Here is a 23,436-nt window from a genome sequence, read left to right as displayed (position 1 = left end):
TGCACAGAGAGTACCATCACACCACAGTTTTAACCGTGCAGAATCGTGAAAGGATTGGCATTGCCTTGCGTTTCTTTTCAGTCGATTGTTTTGGTTCCGAATGTATAGCTCCACCATTGTACCTTTCTAGCATATGATGGCTAGCTTTAAAAATAATTTGTTTTCACTGGATGTGGCCACAGATGTACCTCTGTTGTCAACCTAAGTTGATCAGGTTCTGTAACTTGTTAGTTTTGAGCTGGAATATCCTACCAGCTCTGCTGCTGGGGCCTATCTCCGGCTTCTAAAAGCAAAAGCCTTGAACATATTGATATTTTTCATTAGTTGATCAGGGGGATTGCAGGGGGGGGGCAGCTTTTCTGCATGTTTCTATGGACAACCAGAAACAGGTGGCTCTAAAATGAAGTCCGCCATTTGGAAACTCAAATTCGACAGTTACCATCAGTTCTGGGCGCTGTTAGTCCCAAGCAGCCAGCCAGCATCTGGTAGATTTCATAGGTCCTTGCTGGCAGCGGGGATGTAACTCAGTGGTAGAGCACCTGCTTTGGAAGTATGAGGCCACAGGTTCGATCCCCGGCATCTCCATATGATATGTTTCTTCAAGTGTGGGCTTTTTCCTGTACATGGGAATTAGGATGATGTGGTCTTTTGCCATACTAAATCCTGTTGCTGAACGTCTTCTCTTTGGAGCCGATGATTGTGGACATGCACGGTGCACCATGCTTCAGTGTGATGTCTGCTTTTTTCATTGGAAGCCTGTTAGCCTGATCTCTTACCGGGATGACACAAAGCAGACTCGTTCAGACAGAGGGGCATTGGCTGAGAATAGTGTCTCCACCGGTCCCCCTGCTAGGCAGTGGTATCATTCTGAGGTGCTGTGCACGCTCACCAACTATCACCCCCTCTGACCTTTCCCACCGCAGAACACCCTGAATGCATTCAGCAGGTTATGCTTCATTCTAGGGCTGCAATGGATCGCCTAGTGGCAAAACCAATGGAAGCACCATTGACCTTCCGCAGAATTCCACTGCTTGTCTGCCTAGAGAAGCGACATCTGCCGAGTGTGCTAGGGACACTCATGACGGCAGAGCTATAGAGTGGTGGGTCCACGTTGCTTTCCACTAGCCAGCAAATACAGAAGGACATCCGAAAGAGGTGTCAGTCTATCTAGCAACATTTGTGGGCTTTCGGCTGGAGGAATTCCTGCGCGAAATGGTGCTATCTCATTTTTGGTGTTTGAAGACATACATATATATATATATATATATATATATTTATTTATTTTTTCTCCATAACTACACTTCTCAAATCTGGGGCATCTATCCGAGATGGCCGTGTCACATTATGTGATGTCTCAGGCACCAACGTGATGAGATCGACCTGGCGCTTTAACTTTGTCATTGTAAGTAGTAAGATGTAATTTGGCAGTTGTCATGTTTTTTCATATGCACTACTGCAAACCCCTTTCCTTACTTAGCCCACTCCCTCCTGAAGCTTTTAGGTGTGATGAGGAAGTGTCCTCTCAGCGGGGATGTAGCTCAGTTGTAGAGCGCATGCTTTGCATGTATGAGGACCCGGGGCATTTCCACTTGTTTCTCTTTTTGACTGTCAAATGATCTCTATCCACTAGATGGCCCTTTGAGCACAGTAATCCTCTGGTGGAAATCTTCCCCTGGAAGTCATCTCTTATGGAGAAGCAAAATGCACACTGCTTCAGTGTGACCATGTGGTTTTCCATTCTTGCTCCAGTTTTCCCTGCTCTTTTGCTAGTGCTTCACTCGGCAGAATGTTTTGACCAGAAGAGTTCTCCCTGAAAATTATGTCTGCAGGACAGACACACTGCATACCGAGGGGATGTAGCTCAGTGGTAGAGCACTTGTTTTGCATGTATGAGGCCCCGGGTCCAATCCCTGGCATCTCCAATTGTTTCCCTTTTTTTGACTGTCATATGGTCTCTGTCCACTAGATGGCTCTTTGAGCACGGTAATCCTCTGGTGGAATACTTCCCCTGGAAGTCATCTCTTATGGAGAAGCATAATGCACACTGCTTCAGTGTGACCATGTGCTTTTCCAGTCTTGCTCCCGTTTTCCCTGGTCTTTTGCTAGTGCTTCAGTTGGCAGCATACTTTGACCGGAAGAATTCTCCCAGGAAAAGATGTCTGCAGGACAGACTCACCGCACACCAAGGGGATGTAGCTCAGTGGTAGAGCGCATGCTTCGCATGTATGAGGTCCCGGGTTCAATCCCCGGCATCTCCATTTGCATAAACTTCAGTGTGATTTTGTCCCGGTTATTTTGTATTTCACACTGCAACTCGGGCCATGATTATAGGATCATCGACATTCATATCTATTTGTCTGAGAAAACGCTGGTGCCCGTATCGCAAACCTGCCTGTAATATATCAGTGAGGTTTGCGTCCCTGCCAGTGTCAACATCCTGTATGCCTTCACAATCACTACAAATAGAAATGCACAGAGAGTACCATCACACCACAGTTTTAACCGTGCAGAATCGTGAAAGGATTGGCATTGCCTTGCGTTTCTTTTCAGTCGATTGTTTTGGTTCCGAATGTATAGCTCCACCATTGTACCTTTGTAGCATATGATGGCTAGCTTTAAAAATAATTTGTTTTCACTGGATGTGGCCACAGATGTACCTCTGTTGTCAACCTAAGTTGATCAGGTTCTGTAACTTGTTAGTTTTGAGCTGGAATATCCTACCAGCTCTGCTGCTGGGGCCTATCTCCGGCTTCTAAAAGCAAAAGCCTTGAACATATTGATATTTTTCATTAGTTGATCAGGGGGATTGCAGGGGGGGGGCAGCTTTTCTGCATGTTTCTATGGACAACCAGAAACAGGTGGCTCTAAAATGAAGTCCGCCATTTGGAAACTCAAATTCGACAGTTACCATCAGTTCTGGGCGCTGTTAGTCCCAAGCAGCCAGCCAGCATCTGGTAGATTTCATAGGTCCTTGCTGGCAGCGGGGATGTAACTCAGTGGTAGAGCACCTGCTTTGGAAGTATGAGGCCACAGGTTCGATCCCCGGCATCTCCATATGATATGTTTCTTCAAGTGTGGGCTTTTTCCTGTACATGGGAATTAGGATGATGTGGTCTTTTGCCATACTAAATCCTGTTGCTGAACGTCTTCTCTTTGGAGCCGATGATTGTGGACATGCACGGTGCACCATGCTTCAGTGTGATGTCTGCTTTTTTCATTGGAAGCCTGTTAGCCTGATCTCTTACCGGGATGACACAAAGCAGACTCGTTCAGACAGAGGGGCATTGGCTGAGAATAGTGTCTCCACCGGTCCCCCTGCTAGGCAGTGGTATCATTCTGAGGTGCTGTGCACGCTCACCAACTATCACCCCCTCTGACCTTTCCCACCGCAGAACACCCTGAATGCATTCAGCAGGTTATGCTTCATTCTAGGGCTGCAATGGATCGCCTAGTGGCAAAACCAATGGAAGCACCATTGACCTTCCGCAGAATTCCACTGCTTGTCTGCCTAGAGAAGCGACATCTGCCGAGTGTGCTAGGGACACTCATGACGGCAGAGCTATAGAGTGGTGGGTCCACGTTGCTTTCCACTAGCCAGCAAATACAGAAGGACATCCGAAAGAGGTGTCAGTCTATCTAGCAACATTTGTGGGCTTTCGGCTGGAGGAATTCCTGCGCGAAATGGTGCTATCTCATTTTTGGTGTTTGAAGACATACATATATATATATATATATATATATATTTATTTATTTTTTCTCCATAACTACACTTCTCAAATCTGGGGCATCTATCCGAGATGGCCGTGTCACATTATGTGATGTCTCAGGCACCAACGTGATGAGATCGACCTGGCGCTTTAACTTTGTCATTGTAAGTAGTAAGATGTAATTTGGCAGTTGTCATGTTTTTTCATATGCACTACTGCAAACCCCTTTCCTTACTTAGCCCACTCCCTCCTGAAGCTTTTAGGTGTGATGAGGAAGTGTCCTCTCAGCGGGGATGTAGCTCAGTTGTAGAGCGCATGCTTTGCATGTATGAGGACCCGGGGCATTTCCACTTGTTTCTCTTTTTGACTGTCAAATGATCTCTATCCACTAGATGGCCCTTTGAGCACAGTAATCCTCTGGTGGAAATCTTCCCCTGGAAGTCATCTCTTATGGAGAAGCAAAATGCACACTGCTTCAGTGTGACCATGTGGTTTTCCATTCTTGCTCCAGTTTTCCCTGCTCTTTTGCTAGTGCTTCACTCGGCAGAATGTTTTGACCAGAAGAGTTCTCCCTGAAAATTATGTCTGCAGGACAGACACACTGCATACCGAGGGGATGTAGCTCAGTGGTAGAGCACTTGTTTTGCATGTATGAGGCCCCGGGTCCAATCCCTGGCATCTCCAATTGTTTCCCTTTTTTTGACTGTCATATGGTCTCTGTCCACTAGATGGCTCTTTGAGCACGGTAATCCTCTGGTGGAATACTTCCCCTGGAAGTCATCTCTTATGGAGAAGCATAATGCACACTGCTTCAGTGTGACCATGTGCTTTTCCAGTCTTGCTCCCGTTTTCCCTGGTCTTTTGCTAGTGCTTCAGTTGGCAGCATACTTTGACCGGAAGAATTCTCCCAGGAAAAGATGTCTGCAGGACAGACTCACCGCACACCAAGGGGATGTAGCTCAGTGGTAGAGCGCATGCTTCGCATGTATGAGGTCCCGGGTTCAATCCCCGGCATCTCCATTTGCATAAACTTCAGTGTGATTTTGTCCCGGTTATTTTGTATTTCACACTGCAACTCGGGCCATGATTATAGGATCATCGACATTCATATCTATTTGTCTGAGAAAACGCTGGTGCCCGTATCGCAAACCTGCCTGTAATATATCAGTGAGGTTTGCGTCCCTGCCAGTGTCAACATCCTGTATGCCTTCACAATCACTACAAATAGAAATGCACAGAGAGTACCATCACACCACAGTTTTAACCGTGCAGAATCGTGAAAGGATTGGCATTGCCTTGCGTTTCTTTTCAGTCGATTGTTTTGGTTCCGAATGTATAGCTCCACCATTGTACCTTTGTAGCATATGATGGCTAGCTTTAAAAATAATTTGTTTTCACTGGATGTGGCCACAGATGTACCTCTGTTGTCAACCTAAGTTGATCAGGTTCTGTAACTTGTTAGTTTTGAGCTGGAATATCCTACCAGCTCTGCTGCTGGGGCCTATCTCCGGCTTCTAAAAGCAAAAGCCTTGAACATATTGATATTTTTCATTAGTTGATCAGGGGGATTGCAGGGGGGGGGCAGCTTTTCTGCATGTTTCTATGGACAACCAGAAACAGGTGGCTCTAAAATGAAGTCCGCCATTTGGAAACTCAAATTCGACAGTTACCATCAGTTCTGGGCGCTGTTAGTCCCAAGCAGCCAGCCAGCATCTGGTAGATTTCATAGGTCCTTGCTGGCAGCGGGGATGTAACTCAGTGGTAGAGCACCTGCTTTGGAAGTATGAGGCCACAGGTTCGATCCCCGGCATCTCCATATGATATGTTTCTTCAAGTGTGGGCTTTTTCCTGTACATGGGAATTAGGATGATGTGGTCTTTTGCCATACTAAATCCTGTTGCTGAACGTCTTCTCTTTGGAGCCGATGATTGTGGACATGCACGGTGCACCATGCTTCAGTGTGATGTCTGCTTTTTTCATTGGAAGCCTGTTAGCCTGATCTCTTACCGGGATGACACAAAGCAGACTCGTTCAGACAGAGGGGCATTGGCTGAGAATAGTGTCTCCACCGGTCCCCCTGCTAGGCAGTGGTATCATTCTGAGGTGCTGTGCACGCTCACCAACTATCACCCCCTCTGACCTTTCCCACCGCAGAACACCCTGAATGCATTCAGCAGGTTATGCTTCATTCTAGGGCTGCAATGGATCGCCTAGTGGCAAAACCAATGGAAGCACCATTGACCTTCCGCAGAATTCCACTGCTTGTCTGCCTAGAGAAGCGACATCTGCCGAGTGTGCTAGGGACACTCATGACGGCAGAGCTATAGAGTGGTGGGTCCACGTTGCTTTCCACTAGCCAGCAAATACAGAAGGACATCCGAAAGAGGTGTCAGTCTATCTAGCAACATTTGTGGGCTTTCGGCTGGAGGAATTCCTGCGCGAAATGGTGCTATCTCATTTTTGGTGTTTGAAGACATACATATATATATATATATATATATATTTATTTATTTTTTCTCCATAACTACACTTCTCAAATCTGGGGCATCTATCCGAGATGGCCGTGTCACATTATGTGATGTCTCAGGCACCAACGTGATGAGATCGACCTGGCGCTTTAACTTTGTCATTGTAAGTAGTAAGATGTAATTTGGCAGTTGTCATGTTTTTTCATATGCACTACTGCAAACCCCTTTCCTTACTTAGCCCACTCCCTCCTGAAGCTTTTAGGTGTGATGAGGAAGTGTCCTCTCAGCGGGGATGTAGCTCAGTTGTAGAGCGCATGCTTTGCATGTATGAGGACCCGGGGCATTTCCACTTGTTTCTCTTTTTGACTGTCAAATGATCTCTATCCACTAGATGGCCCTTTGAGCACAGTAATCCTCTGGTGGAAATCTTCCCCTGGAAGTCATCTCTTATGGAGAAGCAAAATGCACACTGCTTCAGTGTGACCATGTGGTTTTCCATTCTTGCTCCAGTTTTCCCTGCTCTTTTGCTAGTGCTTCACTCGGCAGAATGTTTTGACCAGAAGAGTTCTCCCTGAAAATTATGTCTGCAGGACAGACACACTGCATACCGAGGGGATGTAGCTCAGTGGTAGAGCACTTGTTTTGCATGTATGAGGCCCCGGGTCCAATCCCTGGCATCTCCAATTGTTTCCCTTTTTTTGACTGTCATATGGTCTCTGTCCACTAGATGGCTCTTTGAGCACGGTAATCCTCTGGTGGAATACTTCCCCTGGAAGTCATCTCTTATGGAGAAGCATAATGCACACTGCTTCAGTGTGACCATGTGCTTTTCCAGTCTTGCTCCCGTTTTCCCTGGTCTTTTGCTAGTGCTTCAGTTGGCAGCATACTTTGACCGGAAGAATTCTCCCAGGAAAAGATGTCTGCAGGACAGACTCACCGCACACCAAGGGGATGTAGCTCAGTGGTAGAGCGCATGCTTCGCATGTATGAGGTCCCGGGTTCAATCCCCGGCATCTCCATTTGCATAAACTTCAGTGTGATTTTGTCCCGGTTATTTTGTATTTCACACTGCAACTCGGGCCATGATTATAGGATCATCGACATTCATATCTATTTGTCTGAGAAAACGCTGGTGCCCGTATCGCAAACCTGCCTGTAATATATCAGTGAGGTTTGCGTCCCTGCCAGTGTCAACATCCTGTATGCCTTCACAATCACTACAAATAGAAATGCACAGAGAGTACCATCACACCACAGTTTTAACCGTGCAGAATCGTGAAAGGATTGGCATTGCCTTGCGTTTCTTTTCAGTCGATTGTTTTGGTTCCGAATGTATAGCTCCACCATTGTACCTTTGTAGCATATGATGGCTAGCTTTAAAAATAATTTGTTTTCACTGGATGTGGCCACAGATGTACCTCTGTTGTCAACCTAAGTTGATCAGGTTCTGTAACTTGTTAGTTTTGAGCTGGAATATCCTACCAGCTCTGCTGCTGGGGCCTATCTCCGGCTTCTAAAAGCAAAAGCCTTGAACATATTGATATTTTTCATTAGTTGATCAGGGGGATTGCAGGGGGGGGGCAGCTTTTCTGCATGTTTCTATGGACAACCAGAAACAGGTGGCTCTAAAATGAAGTCCGCCATTTGGAAACTCAAATTCGACAGTTACCATCAGTTCTGGGCGCTGTTAGTCCCAAGCAGCCAGCCAGCATCTGGTAGATTTCATAGGTCCTTGCTGGCAGCGGGGATGTAACTCAGTGGTAGAGCACCTGCTTTGGAAGTATGAGGCCACAGGTTCGATCCCCGGCATCTCCATATGATATGTTTCTTCAAGTGTGGGCTTTTTCCTGTACATGGGAATTAGGATGATGTGGTCTTTTGCCATACTAAATCCTGTTGCTGAACGTCTTCTCTTTGGAGCCGATGATTGTGGACATGCACGGTGCACCATGCTTCAGTGTGATGTCTGCTTTTTTCATTGGAAGCCTGTTAGCCTGATCTCTTACCGGGATGACACAAAGCAGACTCGTTCAGACAGAGGGGCATTGGCTGAGAATAGTGTCTCCACCGGTCCCCCTGCTAGGCAGTGGTATCATTCTGAGGTGCTGTGCACGCTCACCAACTATCACCCCCTCTGACCTTTCCCACCGCAGAACACCCTGAATGCATTCAGCAGGTTATGCTTCATTCTAGGGCTGCAATGGATCGCCTAGTGGCAAAACCAATGGAAGCACCATTGACCTTCCGCAGAATTCCACTGCTTGTCTGCCTAGAGAAGCGACATCTGCCGAGTGTGCTAGGGACACTCATGACGGCAGAGCTATAGAGTGGTGGGTCCACTTTGCTTTCCACTAGCCAGCAAATACAGAAGGACATCCGAAAGAGGTGTCAGTCTATCTAGCAACATTTGTGGGCTTTCGGCTGGAGGAATTCCTGCGCGAAATGGTGCTATCTCATTTTTGGTGTTTGAAGACATACATATATATATATATATATATATATATTTATTTATTTTTTCTCCATAACTACACTTCTCAAATCTGGGGCATCTATCCGAGATGGCCGTGTCACATTATGTGATGTCTCAGGCACCAACGTGATGAGATCGACCTGGCGCTTTAACTTTGTCATTGTAAGTAGTAAGATGTAATTTGGCAGTTGTCATGTTTTTTCATATGCACTACTGCAAACCCCTTTCCTTACTTAGCCCACTCCCTCCTGAAGCTTTTAGGTGTGATGAGGAAGTGTCCTCTCAGCGGGGATGTAGCTCAGTTGTAGAGCGCATGCTTTGCATGTATGAGGACCCGGGGCATTTCCACTTGTTTCTCTTTTTGACTGTCAAATGATCTCTATCCACTAGATGGCCCTTTGAGCACAGTAATCCTCTGGTGGAAATCTTCCCCTGGAAGTCATCTCTTATGGAGAAGCAAAATGCACACTGCTTCAGTGTGACCATGTGGTTTTCCATTCTTGCTCCAGTTTTCCCTGCTCTTTTGCTAGTGCTTCACTCGGCAGAATGTTTTGACCAGAAGAGTTCTCCCTGAAAATTATGTCTGCAGGACAGACACACTGCATACCGAGGGGATGTAGCTCAGTGGTAGAGCACTTGTTTTGCATGTATGAGGCCCCGGGTCCAATCCCTGGCATCTCCAATTGTTTCCCTTTTTTTGACTGTCATATGGTCTCTGTCCACTAGATGGCTCTTTGAGCACGGTAATCCTCTGGTGGAATACTTCCCCTGGAAGTCATCTCTTATGGAGAAGCATAATGCACACTGCTTCAGTGTGACCATGTGCTTTTCCAGTCTTGCTCCCGTTTTCCCTGGTCTTTTGCTAGTGCTTCAGTTGGCAGCATACTTTGACCGGAAGAATTCTCCCAGGAAAAGATGTCTGCAGGACAGACTCACCGCACACCAAGGGGATGTAGCTCAGTGGTAGAGCGCATGCTTCGCATGTATGAGGTCCCGGGTTCAATCCCCGGCATCTCCATTTGCATAAACTTCAGTGTGATTTTGTCCCGGTTATTTTGTATTTCACACTGCAACTCGGGCCATGATTATAGGATCATCGACATTCATATCTATTTGTCTGAGAAAACGCTGGTGCCCGTATCGCAAACCTGCCTGTAATATATCAGTGAGGTTTGCGTCCCTGCCAGTGTCAACATCCTGTATGCCTTCACAATCACTACAAATAGAAATGCACAGAGAGTACCATCACACCACAGTTTTAACCGTGCAGAATCGTGAAAGGATTGGCATTGCCTTGCGTTTCTTTTCAGTCGATTGTTTTGGTTCCGAATGTATAGCTCCACCATTGTACCTTTGTAGCATATGATGGCTAGCTTTAAAAATAATTTGTTTTCACTGGATGTGGCCACAGATGTACCTCTGTTGTCAACCTAAGTTGATCAGGTTCTGTAACTTGTTAGTTTTGAGCTGGAATATCCTACCAGCTCTGCTGCTGGGGCCTATCTCCGGCTTCTAAAAGCAAAAGCCTTGAACATATTGATATTTTTCATTAGTTGATCAGGGGGATTGCAGGGGGGGGGCAGCTTTTCTGCATGTTTCTATGGACAACCAGAAACAGGTGGCTCTAAAATGAAGTCCGCCATTTGGAAACTCAAATTCGACAGTTACCATCAGTTCTGGGCGCTGTTAGTCCCAAGCAGCCAGCCAGCATCTGGTAGATTTCATAGGTCCTTGCTGGCAGCGGGGATGTAACTCAGTGGTAGAGCACCTGCTTTGGAAGTATGAGGCCACAGGTTCGATCCCCGGCATCTCCATATGATATGTTTCTTCAAGTGTGGGCTTTTTCCTGTACATGGGAATTAGGATGATGTGGTCTTTTGCCATACTAAATCCTGTTGCTGAACGTCTTCTCTTTGGAGCCGATGATTGTGGACATGCACGGTGCACCATGCTTCAGTGTGATGTCTGCTTTTTTCATTGGAAGCCTGTTAGCCTGATCTCTTACCGGGATGACACAAAGCAGACTCGTTCAGACAGAGGGGCATTGGCTGAGAATAGTGTCTCCACCGGTCCCCCTGCTAGGCAGTGGTATCATTCTGAGGTGCTGTGCACGCTCACCAACTATCACCCCCTCTGACCTTTCCCACCGCAGAACACCCTGAATGCATTCAGCAGGTTATGCTTCATTCTAGGGCTGCAATGGATCGCCTAGTGGCAAAACCAATGGAAGCACCATTGACCTTCCGCAGAATTCCACTGCTTGTCTGCCTAGAGAAGCGACATCTGCCGAGTGTGCTAGGGACACTCATGACGGCAGAGCTATAGAGTGGTGGGTCCACGTTGCTTTCCACTAGCCAGCAAATACAGAAGGACATCCGAAAGAGGTGTCAGTCTATCTAGCAACATTTGTGGGCTTTCGGCTGGAGGAATTCCTGCGCGAAATGGTGCTATCTCATTTTTGGTGTTTGAAGACATACATATATATATATATATATATATATATTTATTTATTTTTTCTCCATAACTACACTTCTCAAATCTGGGGCATCTATCCGAGATGGCCGTGTCACATTATGTGATGTCTCAGGCACCAACGTGATGAGATCGACCTGGCGCTTTAACTTTGTCATTGTAAGTAGTAAGATGTAATTTGGCAGTTGTCATGTTTTTTCATATGCACTACTGCAAACCCCTTTCCTTACTTAGCCCACTCCCTCCTGAAGCTTTTAGGTGTGATGAGGAAGTGTCCTCTCAGCGGGGATGTAGCTCAGTTGTAGAGCGCATGCTTTGCATGTATGAGGACCCGGGGCATTTCCACTTGTTTCTCTTTTTGACTGTCAAATGATCTCTATCCACTAGATGGCCCTTTGAGCACAGTAATCCTCTGGTGGAAATCTTCCCCTGGAAGTCATCTCTTATGGAGAAGCAAAATGCACACTGCTTCAGTGTGACCATGTGGTTTTCCATTCTTGCTCCAGTTTTCCCTGCTCTTTTGCTAGTGCTTCACTCGGCAGAATGTTTTGACCAGAAGAGTTCTCCCTGAAAATTATGTCTGCAGGACAGACACACTGCATACCGAGGGGATGTAGCTCAGTGGTAGAGCACTTGTTTTGCATGTATGAGGCCCCGGGTCCAATCCCTGGCATCTCCAATTGTTTCCCTTTTTTTGACTGTCATATGGTCTCTGTCCACTAGATGGCTCTTTGAGCACGGTAATCCTCTGGTGGAATACTTCCCCTGGAAGTCATCTCTTATGGAGAAGCATAATGCACACTGCTTCAGTGTGACCATGTGCTTTTCCAGTCTTGCTCCCGTTTTCCCTGGTCTTTTGCTAGTGCTTCAGTTGGCAGCATACTTTGACCGGAAGAATTCTCCCAGGAAAAGATGTCTGCAGGACAGACTCACCGCACACCAAGGGGATGTAGCTCAGTGGTAGAGCGCATGCTTCGCATGTATGAGGTCCCGGGTTCAATCCCCGGCATCTCCATTTGCATAAACTTCAGTGTGATTTTGTCCCGGTTATTTTGTATTTCACACTGCAACTCGGGCCATGATTATAGGATCATCGACATTCATATCTATTTGTCTGAGAAAACGCTGGTGCCCGTATCGCAAACCTGCCTGTAATATATCAGTGAGGTTTGCGTCCCTGCCAGTGTCAACATCCTGTATGCCTTCACAATCACTACAAATAGAAATGCACAGAGAGTACCATCACACCACAGTTTTAACCGTGCAGAATCGTGAAAGGATTGGCATTGCCTTGCGTTTCTTTTCAGTCGATTGTTTTGGTTCCGAATGTATAGCTCCACCATTGTACCTTTGTAGCATATGATGGCTAGCTTTAAAAATAATTTGTTTTCACTGGATGTGGCCACAGATGTACCTCTGTTGTCAACCTAAGTTGATCAGGTTCTGTAACTTGTTAGTTTTGAGCTGGAATATCCTACCAGCTCTGCTGCTGGGGCCTATCTCCGGCTTCTAAAAGCAAAAGCCTTGAACATATTGATATTTTTCATTAGTTGATCAGGGGGATTGCAGGGGGGGGGCAGCTTTTCTGCATGTTTCTATGGACAACCAGAAACAGGTGGCTCTAAAATGAAGTCCGCCATTTGGAAACTCAAATTCGACAGTTACCATCAGTTCTGGGCGCTGTTAGTCCCAAGCAGCCAGCCAGCATCTGGTAGATTTCATAGGTCCTTGCTGGCAGCGGGGATGTAACTCAGTGGTAGAGCACCTGCTTTGGAAGTATGAGGCCACAGGTTCGATCCCCGGCATCTCCATATGATATGTTTCTTCAAGTGTGGGCTTTTTCCTGTACATGGGAATTAGGATGATGTGGTCTTTTGCCATACTAAATCCTGTTGCTGAACGTCTTCTCTTTGGAGCCGATGATTGTGGACATGCACGGTGCACCATGCTTCAGTGTGATGTCTGCTTTTTTCATTGGAAGCCTGTTAGCCTGATCTCTTACCGGGATGACACAAAGCAGACTCGTTCAGACAGAGGGGCATTGGCTGAGAATAGTGTCTCCACCGGTCCCCCTGCTAGGCAGTGGTATCATTCTGAGGTGCTGTGCACGCTCACCAACTATCACCCCCTCTGACCTTTCCCACCGCAGAACACCCTGAATGCATTCAGCAGGTTATGCTTCATTCTAGGGCTGCAATGGATCGCCTAGTGGCAAAACCAATGGAAGCACCATTGACCTTCCGCAGAATTCCACTGCTTGTCTGCCTAGAGAAGCGACATCTGCCGAGTGTGCTAGGGACACTCATGACGGCAGAGCTATAGAGTGGTGGGTCCACTTTGCTTTCCACTAGCCAGCAAATACAGAAGGACATCCGAAAGAGGTGTCAGTCTATCTAGCAACATTTGTGGGCTTTCGGCTGGAGGAATTCCTGCGCGAAATGGTGCTATCTCATTTTTGGTGTTTGAAGACATACATATATATATATATATATATATATATATATTTATTTATTTTTTCTCCATAACTACACTTCTCAAATCTGGGGCATCTATCCGAGATGGCCGTGTCACATTATGTGATGTCTCAGGCACCAACGTGATGAGATCGACCTGGCGCTTTAACTTTGTCATTGTAAGTAGTAAGATGTAATTTGGCAGTTGTCATGTTTTTTCATATGCACTACTGCAAACCCCTTTCCTTACTTAGCCCACTCCCTCCTGAAGCTTTTAGGTGTGATGAGGAAGTGTCCTCTCAGCGGGGATGTAGCTCAGTTGTAGAGCGCATGCTTTGCATGTATGAGGACCCGGGGCATTTCCACTTGTTTCTCTTTTTGACTGTCAAATGATCTCTATCCACTAGATGGCCCTTTGAGCACAGTAATCCTCTGGTGGAAATCTTCCCCTGGAAGTCATCTCTTATGGAGAAGCAAAATGCACACTGCTTCAGTGTGACCATGTGGTTTTCCATTCTTGCTCCAGTTTTCCCTGCTCTTTTGCTAGTGCTTCACTCGGCAGAATGTTTTGACCAGAAGAGTTCTCCCTGAAAATTATGTCTGCAGGACAGACACACTGCATACCGAGGGGATGTAGCTCAGTGGTAGAGCACTTGTTTTGCATGTATGAGGCCCCGGGTCCAATCCCTGGCATCTCCAATTGTTTCCCTTTTTTTGACTGTCATATGGTCTCTGTCCACTAGATGGCTCTTTGAGCACGGTAATCCTCTGGTGGAATACTTCCCCTGGAAGTCATCTCTTATGGAGAAGCATAATGCACACTGCTTCAGTGTGACCATGTGCTTTTCCAGTCTTGCTCCCGTTTTCCCTGGTCTTTTGCTAGTGCTTCAGTTGGCAGCATACTTTGACCGGAAGAATTCTCCCAGGAAAAGATGTCTGCAGGACAGACTCACCGCACACCAAGGGGATGTAGCTCAGTGGTAGAGCGCATGCTTCGCATGTATGAGGTCCCGGGTTCAATCCCCGGCATCTCCATTTGCATAAACTTCAGTGTGATTTTGTCCCGGTTATTTTGTATTTCACACTGCAACTCGGGCCATGATTATAGGATCATCGACATTCATATCTATTTGTCTGAGAAAACGCTGGTGCCCGTATCGCAAACCTGCCTGTAATATATCAGTGAGGTTTGCGTCCCTGCCAGTGTCAACATCCTGTATGCCTTCACAATCACTACAAATAGAAATGCACAGAGAGTACCATCACACCACAGTTTTAACCGTGCAGAATCGTGAAAGGATTGGCATTGCCTTGCGTTTCTTTTCAGTCGATTGTTTTGGTTCCGAATGTATAGCTCCACCATTGTACCTTTGTAGCATATGATGGCTAGCTTTAAAAATAATTTGTTTTCACTGGATGTGGCCACAGATGTACCTCTGTTGTCAACCTAAGTTGATCAGGTTCTGTAACTTGTTAGTTTTGAGCTGGAATATCCTACCAGCTCTGCTGCTGGGGCCTATCTCCGGCTTCTAAAAGCAAAAGCCTTGAACATATTGATATTTTTCATTAGTTGATCAGGGGGATTGCAGGGGGGGGGCATCTTTTCTGCATGTTTCTATGGACAACCAGAAACAGGTGGCTCTAAAATGAAGTCCGCCATTTGGAAACTCAAATTCGACAGTTACCATCAGTTCTGGGCGCTGTTAGTCCCAAGCAGCCAGCCAGCATCTGGTAGATTTCATAGGTCCTTGCTGGCAGCGGGGATGTAACTCAGTGGTAGAGCACCTGCTTTGGAAGTATGAGGCCACAGGTTCGATCCCCGGCATCTCCATATGATATGTTTCTTCAAGTGTGGGCTTTTTCCTGTACATGGGAATTAGGATGATGTGGTCTTTTGCCATACTAAATCCTGTTGCTGAACGTCTTCTCTTTGGAGCCGATGATTGTGGACATGCACGGTGCACCATGCTTCAGTGTGATGTCTGCTTTTTTCATTGGAAGCCTGTTAGCCTGATCTCTTACCGGGATGACACAAAGCAGACTCGTTCAGACAGAGGGGCATTGGCTGAGAATAGTGTCTCCACCGGTCCCCCTGCTAGGCAGTGGTATCATTCTGAGGTGCTGTGCACGCTCACCAACTATCACCCCCTCTGACCTTTCCCACCGCAGAACACCCTGAATGCATTCAGCAGGTTATGCTTCATTCTAGGGCTGCAATGGATCGCCTAGTGGCAAAACCAATGGAAGCACCATTGACCTTCCGCAGAATTCCACTGCTTGTCTGCCTAGAGAAGCGACATCTGCCGAGTGTGCTAGGGACACTCATGACGGCAGAGCTATAGAGTGGTGGGTCCACTTTGCTTTCCACTAGCCAGCAAATACAGAAGGACATCCGAAAGAGGTGTCAGTCTATCTAGCAACATTTGTGGGCTTTCGGCTGGAGGAATTCCTGCGCGAAATGGTGCTATCTCATTTTTGGTGTTTGAAGACATACATATATATATATATATATATATATATTTATTTATTTTTTCTCCATAACTACACTTCTCAAATCTGGGGCATCTATCCGAGATGGCCGTGTCACATTATGTGATGTCTCAGGCACCAACGTGATGAGATCGACCTGGCGCTTTAACTTTGTCATTGTAAGTAGTAAGATGTAATTTGGCAGTTGTCATGTTTTTTCATATGCACTACTGCAAACCCCTTTCCTTACTTAGCCCACTCCCTCCTGAAGCTTTTAGGTGTGATGAGGAAGTGTCCTCTCAGCGGGGATGTAGCTCAGTTGTAGAGCGCATGCTTTGCATGTATGAGGACCCGGGGCATTTCCACTTGTTTCTCTTTTTGACTGTCAAATGATCTCTATCCACTAGATGGCCCTTTGAGCACAGTAATCCTCTGGTGGAAATCTTCCCCTGGAAGTCATCTCTTATGGAGAAGCAAAATGCACACTGCTTCAGTGTGACCATGTGGTTTTCCATTCTTGCTCCAGTTTTCCCTGCTCTTTTGCTAGTGCTTCACTCGGCAGAATGTTTTGACCAGAAGAGTTCTCCCTGAAAATTATGTCTGCAGGACAGACACACTGCATACCGAGGGGATGTAGCTCAGTGGTAGAGCACTTGTTTTGCATGTATGAGGCCCCGGGTCCAATCCCTGGCATCTCCAATTGTTTCCCTTTTTTTGACTGTCATATGGTCTCTGTCCACTAGATGGCTCTTTGAGCACGGTAATCCTCTGGTGGAATACTTCCCCTGGAAGTCATCTCTTATGGAGAAGCATAATGCACACTGCTTCAGTGTGACCATGTGCTTTTCCAGTCTTGCTCCCGTTTTCCCTGGTCTTTTGCTAGTGCTTCAGTTGGCAGCATACTTTGACCGGAAGAATTCTCCCAGGAAAAGATGTCTGCAGGACAGACTCACCGCACACCAAGGGGATGTAGCTCAGTGGTAGAGCGCATGCTTCGCATGTATGAGGTCCCGGGTTCAATCCCCGGCATCTCCATTTGCATAAACTTCAGTGTGATTTTGTCCCGGTTATTTTGTATTTCACACTGCAACTCGGGCCATGATTATAGGATCATCGACATTCATATCTATTTGTCTGAGAAAACGCTGGTGCCCGTATCGCAAACCTGCCTGTAATATATCAGTGAGGTTTGCGTCCCTGCCAGTGTCAACATCCTGTATGCCTTCACAATCACTACAAATAGAAATGCACAGAGAGTACCATCACACCACAGTTTTAACCGTGCAGAATCGTGAAAGGATTGGCATTGCCTTGCGTTTCTTTTCAGTCGATTGTTTTGGTTCCGAATGTATAGCTCCACCATTGTACCTTTGTAGCATATGATGGCTAGCTTTAAAAATAATTTGTTTTCACTGGATGTGGCCACAGATGTACCTCTGTTGTCAACCTAAGTTGATCAGGTTCTGTAACTTGTTAGTTTTGAGCTGGAATATCCTACCAGCTCTGCTGCTGGGGCCTATCTCCGGCTTCTAAAAGCAAAAGCCTTGAACATATTGATATTTTTCATTAGTTGATCAGGGGGATTGCAGGGGGGGGGCAGCTTTTCTGCATGTTTCTATGGACAACCAGAAACAGGTGGCTCTAAAATGAAGTCCGCCATTTGGAAACTCAAATTCGACAGTTACCATCAGTTCTGGGCGCTGTTAGTCCCAAGCAGCCAGCCAGCATCTGGTAGATTTCATAGGTCCTTGCTGGCAGCGGGGATGTAACTCAGTGGTAGAGCACCTGCTTTGGAAGTATGAGGCCACAGGTTCGATCCCCGGCATCTCCATATGATATGTTTCTTCAAGTGTGGGCTTTTTCCTGTACATGGGAATTAGGATGATGTGGTCTTTTGCCATACTAAATCCTGTTGCTGAACGTCTTCTCTTTGGAGCCGATGATTGTGGACATGCACGGTGCACCATGCTTCAGTGTGATGTCTGCTTTTTTCATTGGAAGCCTGTTAGCCTGATCTCTTACCGGGATGACACAAAGCAGACTCGTTCAGACAGAGGGGCATTGGCTGAGAATAGTGTCTCCACCGGTCCCCCTGCTAGGCAGTGGTATCATTCTGAGGTGCTGTGCACGCTCACCAACTATCACCCCCTCTGACCTTTCCCACCGCAGAACACCCTGAATGCATTCAGCAGGTTATGCTTCATTCTAGGGCTGCAATGGATCGCCTAGTGGCAAAACCAATGGAAGCACCATTGACCTTCCGCAGAATTCCACTGCTTGTCTGCCTAGAGAAGCGACATCTGCCGAGTGTGCTAGGGACACTCATGACGGCAGAGCTATAGAGTGGTGGGTCCACTTTGCTTTCCACTAGCCAGCAAATACAGAAGGACATCCGAAAGAGGTGTCAGTCTATCTAGCAACATTTGTGGGCTTTCGGCTGGAGGAATTCCTGCGCGAAATGGTGCTATCTCATTTTTGGTGTTTGAAGACATACATATATATATATATATATATATATATATATTTATTTATTTTTTCTCCATAACTACACTTCTCAAATCTGGGGCATCTATCCGAGATGGCCGTGTCACATTATGTGATGTCTCAGGCACCAACGTGATGAGATCGACCTGGCGCTTTAACTTTGTCATTGTAAGTAGTAAGATGTAATTTGGCAGTTGTCATGTTTTTTCATATGCACTACTGCAAACCCCTTTCCTTACTTAGCCCACTCCCTCCTGAAGCTTTTAGGTGTGATGAGGAAGTGTCCTCTCAGCGGGGATGTAGCTCAGTTGTAGAGCGCATGCTTTGCATGTATGAGGACCCGGGGCATTTCCACTTGTTTCTCTTTTTGACTGTCAAATGATCTCTATCCACTAGATGGCCCTTTGAGCACAGTAATCCTCTGGTGGAAATCTTCCCCTGGAAGTCATCTCTTATGGAGAAGCAAAATGCACACTGCTTCAGTGTGACCATGTGGTTTTCCATTCTTGCTCCAGTTTTCCCTGCTCTTTTGCTAGTGCTTCACTCGGCAGAATGTTTTGACCAGAAGAGTTCTCCCTGAAAATTATGTCTGCAGGACAGACACACTGCATACCGAGGGGATGTAGCTCAGTGGTAGAGCACTTGTTTTGCATGTATGAGGCCCCGGGTCCAATCCCTGGCATCTCCAATTGTTTCCCTTTTTTTGACTGTCATATGGTCTCTGTCCACTAGATGGCTCTTTGAGCACGGTAATCCTCTGGTGGAATACTTCCCCTGGAAGTCATCTCTTATGGAGAAGCATAATGCACACTGCTTCAGTGTGACCATGTGCTTTTCCAGTCTTGCTCCCGTTTTCCCTGGTCTTTTGCTAGTGCTTCAGTTGGCAGCATACTTTGACCGGAAGAATTCTCCCAGGAAAAGATGTCTGCAGGACAGACTCACCGCACACCAAGGGGATGTAGCTCAGTGGTAGAGCGCATGCTTCGCATGTATGAGGTCCCGGGTTCAATCCCCGGCATCTCCATTTGCATAAACTTCAGTGTGATTTTGTCCCGGTTATTTTGTATTTCACACTGCAACTCGGGCCATGATTATAGGATCATCGACATTCATATCTATTTGTCTGAGAAAACGCTGGTGCCCGTATCGCAAACCTGCCTGTAATATATCAGTGAGGTTTGCGTCCCTGCCAGTGTCAACATCCTGTATGCCTTCACAATCACTACAAATAGAAATGCACAGAGAGTACCATCACACCACAGTTTTAACCGTGCAGAATCGTGAAAGGATTGGCATTGCCTTGCGTTTCTTTTCAGTCGATTGTTTTGGTTCCGAATGTATAGCTCCACCATTGTACCTTTGTAGCATATGATGGCTAGCTTTAAAAATAATTTGTTTTCACTGGATGTGGCCACAGATGTACCTCTGTTGTCAACCTAAGTTGATCAGGTTCTGTAACTTGTTAGTTTTGAGCTGGAATATCCTACCAGCTCTGCTGCTGGGGCCTATCTCCGGCTTCTAAAAGCAAAAGCCTTGAACATATTGATATTTTTCATTAGTTGATCAGGGGGATTGCAGGGGGGGGGCAGCTTTTCTGCATGTTTCTATGGACAACCAGAAACAGGTGGCTCTAAAATGAAGTCCGCCATTTGGAAACTCAAATTCGACAGTTACCATCAGTTCTGGGCGCTGTTAGTCCCAAGCAGCCAGCCAGCATCTGGTAGATTTCATAGGTCCTTGCTGGCAGCGGGGATGTAACTCAGTGGTAGAGCACCTGCTTTGGAAGTATGAGGCCACAGGTTCGATCCCCGGCATCTCCATATGATATGTTTCTTCAAGTGTGGGCTTTTTCCTGTACATGGGAATTAGGATGATGTGGTCTTTTGCCATACTAAATCCTGTTGCTGAACGTCTTCTCTTTGGAGCCGATGATTGTGGACATGCACGGTGCACCATGCTTCAGTGTGATGTCTGCTTTTTTCATTGGAAGCCTGTTAGCCTGATCTCTTACCGGGATGACACAAAGCAGACTCGTTCAGACAGAGGGGCATTGGCTGAGAATAGTGTCTCCACCGGTCCCCCTGCTAGGCAGTGGTATCATTCTGAGGTGCTGTGCACGCTCACCAACTATCACCCCCTCTGACCTTTCCCACCGCAGAACACCCTGAATGCATTCAGCAGGTTATGCTTCATTCTAGGGCTGCAATGGATCGCCTAGTGGCAAAACCAATGGAAGCACCATTGACCTTCCGCAGAATTCCACTGCTTGTCTGCCTAGAGAAGCGACATCTGCCGAGTGTGCTAGGGACACTCATGACGGCAGAGCTATAGAGTGGTGGGTCCACTTTGCTTTCCACTAGCCAGCAAATACAGAAGGACATCCGAAAGAGGTGTCAGTCTATCTAGCAACATTTGTGGGCTTTCGGCTGGAGGAATTCCTGCGCGAAATGGTGCTATCTCATTTTTGGTGTTTGAAGACATACATATATATATATATATATATATATTTATTTATTTTTTCTCCATAACTACACTTCTCAAATCTGGGGCATCTATCCGAGATGGCCGTGTCACATTATGTGATGTCTCAGGCACCAACGTGATGAGATCGACCTGGCGCTTTAACTTTGTCATTGTAAGTAGTAAGATGTAATTTGGCAGTTGTCATGTTTTTTCATATGCACTACTGCAAACCCCTTTCCTTACTTAGCCCACTCCCTCCTGAAGCTTTTAGGTGTGATGAGGAAGTGTCCTCTCAGCGGGGATGTAGCTCAGTTGTAGAGCGCATGCTTTGCATGTATGAGGACCCGGGGCATTTCCACTTGTTTCTCTTTTTGACTGTCAAATGATCTCTATCCACTAGATGGCCCTTTGAGCACAGTAATCCTCTGGTGGAAATCTTCCCCTGGAAGTCATCTCTTATGGAGAAGCAAAATGCACACTGCTTCAGTGTGACCATGTGGTTTTCCATTCTTGCTCCAGTTTTCCCTGCTCTTTTGCTAGTGCTTCACTCGGCAGAATGTTTTGACCAGAAGAGTTCTCCCTGAAAATTATGTCTGCAGGACAGACACACTGCATACCGAGGGGATGTAGCTCAGTGGTAGAGCACTTGTTTTGCATGTATGAGGCCCCGGGTCCAATCCCTGGCATCTCCAATTGTTTCCCTTTTTTTGACTGTCATATGGTCTCTGTCCACTAGATGGCTCTTTGAGCACGGTAATCCTCTGGTGGAATACTTCCCCTGGAAGTCATCTCTTATGGAGAAGCATAATGCACACTGCTTCAGTGTGACCATGTGCTTTTCCAGTCTTGCTCCCGTTTTCCCTGGTCTTTTGCTAGTGCTTCAGTTGGCAGCATACTTTGACCGGAAGAATTCTCCCAGGAAAAGATGTCTGCAGGACAGACTCACCGCACACCAAGGGGATGTAGCTCAGTGGTAGAGCGCATGCTTCGCATGTATGAGGTCCCGGGTTCAATCCCCGGCATCTCCATTTGCATAAACTTCAGTGTGATTTTGTCCCGGTTATTTTGTATTTCACACTGCAACTCGGGCCATGATTATAGGATCATCGACATTCATATCTATTTGTCTGAGAAAACGCTGGTGCCCGTATCGCAAACCTGCCTGTAATATATCAGTGAGGTTTGCGTCCCTGCCAGTGTCAACATCCTGTATGCCTTCACAATCACTACAAATAGAAATGCACAGAGAGTACCATCACACCACAGTTTTAACCGTGCAGAATCGTGAAAGGATTGGCATTGCCTTGCGTTTCTTTTCAGTCGATTGTTTTGGTTCCGAATGTATAGCTCCACCATTGTACCTTTGTAGCATATGATGGCTAGCTTTAAAAATAATTTGTTTTCACTGGATGTGGCCACAGATGTACCTCTGTTGTCAACCTAAGTTGATCAGGTTCTGTAACTTGTTAGTTTTGAGCTGGAATATCCTACCAGCTCTGCTGCTGGGGCCTATCTCCGGCTTCTAAAAGCAAAAGCCTTGAACATATTGATATTTTTCATTAGTTGATCAGGGGGATTGCAGGGGGGGGGCAGCTTTTCTGCATGTTTCTATGGACAACCAGAAACAGGTGGCTCTAAAATGAAGTCCGCCATTTGGAAACTCAAATTCGACAGTTACCATCAGTTCTGGGCGCTGTTAGTCCCAAGCAGCCAGCCAGCATCTGGTAGATTTCATAGGTCCTTGCTGGCAGCGGGGATGTAACTCAGTGGTAGAGCACCTGCTTTGGAAGTATGAGGCCACAGGTTCGATCCCCGGCATCTCCATATGATATGTTTCTTCAAGTGTGGGCTTTTTCCTGTACATGGGAATTAGGATGATGTGGTCTTTTGCCATACTAAATCCTGTTGCTGAACGTCTTCTCTTTGGAGCCGATGATTGTGGACATGCACGGTGCACCATGCTTCAGTGTGATGTCTGCTTTTTTCATTGGAAGCCTGTTAGCCTGATCTCTTACCGGGATGACACAAAGCAGACTCGTTCAGACAGAGGGGCATTGGCTGAGAATAGTGTCTCCACCGGTCCCCCTGCTAGGCAGTGGTATCATTCTGAGGTGCTGTGCACGCTCACCAACTATCACCCCCTCTGACCTTTCCCACCGCAGAACACCCTGAATGCATTCAGCAGGTTATGCTTCATTCTAGGGCTGCAATGGATCGCCTAGTGGCAAAACCAATGGAAGCACCATTGACCTTCCGCAGAATTCCACTGCTTGTCTGCCTAGAGAAGCGACATCTGCCGAGTGTGCTAGGGACACTCATGACGGCAGAGCTATAGAGTGGTGGGTCCACTTTGCTTTCCACTAGCCAGCAAATACAGAAGGACATCCGAAAGAGGTGTCAGTCTATCTAGCAACATTTGTGGGCTTTCGGCTGGAGGAATTCCTGCGCGA

At 46.6% G+C, this 23,436-nt stretch overlaps 9 non-coding genes across 9 annotated transcripts; all 9 read left to right on the top strand.

Annotated features, from left to right (window-relative positions):
* Positions 1-2,186: 2,186 nt before the first annotated feature.
* On the top strand, positions 2,187-2,258 carry TRNAA-CGC (transfer RNA alanine (anticodon CGC)). Its single transcript has one exon. It is a non-coding gene; the product is annotated as a tRNA-Ala (tRNA).
* Positions 2,259-4,655: 2,397 nt separating this feature from the next.
* On the top strand, positions 4,656-4,727 carry TRNAA-CGC (transfer RNA alanine (anticodon CGC)). The gene has a single exon. It is a non-coding gene; the product is annotated as a tRNA-Ala (tRNA).
* A 2,395-nt stretch (positions 4,728-7,122) lies between these two features.
* On the top strand, positions 7,123-7,194 carry TRNAA-CGC (transfer RNA alanine (anticodon CGC)). The gene has a single exon. It is a non-coding gene; the product is annotated as a tRNA-Ala (tRNA).
* A 2,397-nt stretch (positions 7,195-9,591) lies between these two features.
* Positions 9,592-9,663, top strand: TRNAA-CGC (transfer RNA alanine (anticodon CGC)). Its single transcript has one exon. It is a non-coding gene; the product is annotated as a tRNA-Ala (tRNA).
* Positions 9,664-12,060: 2,397 nt separating this feature from the next.
* On the top strand, positions 12,061-12,132 carry TRNAA-CGC (transfer RNA alanine (anticodon CGC)). Its single transcript has one exon. It is a non-coding gene; the product is annotated as a tRNA-Ala (tRNA).
* Positions 12,133-14,533: 2,401 nt separating this feature from the next.
* Positions 14,534-14,605, top strand: TRNAA-CGC (transfer RNA alanine (anticodon CGC)). The gene has a single exon. It is a non-coding gene; the product is annotated as a tRNA-Ala (tRNA).
* Positions 14,606-17,002: 2,397 nt separating this feature from the next.
* Positions 17,003-17,074, top strand: TRNAA-CGC (transfer RNA alanine (anticodon CGC)). The gene has a single exon. It is a non-coding gene; the product is annotated as a tRNA-Ala (tRNA).
* Positions 17,075-19,475: 2,401 nt separating this feature from the next.
* Positions 19,476-19,547, top strand: TRNAA-CGC (transfer RNA alanine (anticodon CGC)). The gene has a single exon. It is a non-coding gene; the product is annotated as a tRNA-Ala (tRNA).
* A 2,395-nt stretch (positions 19,548-21,942) lies between these two features.
* TRNAA-CGC (transfer RNA alanine (anticodon CGC)) lies at positions 21,943-22,014 on the top strand. The gene has a single exon. It is a non-coding gene; the product is annotated as a tRNA-Ala (tRNA).
* The last annotated feature ends 1,422 nt before the right edge of the window (positions 22,015-23,436 follow it).

The sequence above is a fragment of the Ambystoma mexicanum genome, assembly GCF_040938575.1.
Source record: "Ambystoma mexicanum isolate Mex_15411 chromosome 12 unlocalized genomic scaffold, UKY_AmexF1_1 Mex_chr12_unloc.1, whole genome shotgun sequence".
Lineage (NCBI taxonomy): Eukaryota > Metazoa > Chordata > Amphibia > Caudata > Ambystomatidae > Ambystoma > Ambystoma mexicanum.
Note: the sequence above shows the minus strand (reverse complement) of the source record. Positions and strands in the feature narration are given on the sequence as shown.